The sequence below is a fragment of the Etheostoma spectabile genome, chromosome 14 (genome assembly GCF_008692095.1).
Source record: "Etheostoma spectabile isolate EspeVRDwgs_2016 chromosome 14, UIUC_Espe_1.0, whole genome shotgun sequence".
Classification (NCBI taxonomy): domain Eukaryota; kingdom Metazoa; phylum Chordata; class Actinopteri; order Perciformes; family Percidae; genus Etheostoma; species Etheostoma spectabile.
The window spans coordinates 5,687,365-5,688,639 of record NC_045746.1 but is presented as its reverse complement, the minus strand read 5'-3'; the positions used below and the strand labels follow the sequence as shown (position 1 = coordinate 5,688,639).

The 1,275-nt window shown below is 43.1% G+C and overlaps 1 protein-coding gene across 1 annotated transcript in view; it reads right to left on the bottom strand.

Moving 5' to 3' along the window:
* The window catches only part of rims3 (regulating synaptic membrane exocytosis 3), a 35,995-nt gene extending 35,031 nt beyond the window's left edge, over positions 1-964 (bottom strand). The window contains exon 1 of the mRNA XM_032535824.1: positions 715-964. The gene's annotated coding sequence lies outside the window, so the exon portion shown is untranslated. The remainder of the gene's footprint in view (positions 1-714) is intronic.
* Between the last annotated feature and the right edge of the window lie 311 nt (positions 965-1,275).

Genomic DNA, 1,275 nt, shown 5'->3' with positions numbered 1-1,275 from the left:
ACCCTTGATCACACATACAAACTGCAATCAGACAGGAGTAGCAGTGCATAATGTAGCTGATTTATCCTGAGGTATCTTTAGGCCTTTGACCCCATGCAACCCTAATACAGATCACCAGCAAAAGTGCAAAGTTGACCACTTACATGCTGAACTTTATCCCTACATGTCTAAATTAACAGAGACCATTTAACAAGTCTCCACTAACACATGTGTAAATATTCAAACATGTATGCTACTTATTTAAATTGAAAATGAATGACAACAAAAAACAGGAAAAGGTGATTATTTGGGTCACATTACAATCACTCTCCTACACGCCTAATGTGCATTAACCTCATGTGACCAGATAAATCTCTTTAAACAGTTAATGAGATTGACTTAAGTAGGTGAAGACATGGCACTGTAACCTGTAAGCGCATCTTGGCATTGCTAAGCTTCTAATGCTACAAAGGTGAGAGTACTCAGTACAAAAGAAAAAACCAAGTCTTCCCAGCTGATATAAATCATAGTCTGTTCCCAGTTGCCTCTACGAGAGATCTATACATTGTAACAATAAAGACAAATACACATGACTGCGCCCAGTTTAAACCATGCTCCTCTTATCAATGGTCATCTGCTATTAATTGCATTATTCAGAATATGAGTCCACTGGCGCTATCACTGCCCTGTGCAGGAATTGAGCCCTGCAATTAAAAAAGGAATCTGATCACTTACCGTTACAGCAAGGAGGGGCGAAGGCAAACTGTGGTGTCGGAAGTTGTCAAATAATTGTTTTCTTCTGTCGTATCTGTAAGAAGGTCATCGTTTGGGTTTGATTTTTGCTGTGCTGGACGGCGGTTTGCTGGGCGGTTTCTCCGCTTAGTGCTGCTGGTCACACGGCATCCAAGGATCGGTGAGAGACGCGCTGCTGTGGAGAGAAGAGATGAGAGCGGAGGAGAGGAGGGAGGGCAAGGGAGAGGGGATATGAGATTGGGCCTGGTTGATTTCAGCAAACAGCGACAACGTGTGGCCTTGTAAGGGTAGCGTCTGACTGTGACAGAGATAGTATATGGATCAAGATCTTAGACTGTATATCAGTATGCACGTTGGCCCTGAAATGGTTCACGTTAATTGCACATGGATGCCTGCGTTAAAAAGCCTGGCACAAACAAACGTTTGGTCTAGGTTAGTGTTATGGTCTAGGTTAGCCATGTCATGTTGGGCATGACATGGCTTGATTAGCTAACTAGGTTAGCTAGCTAACCTGTTAGTGACCCCGTTTGTGGTAGCTTGATT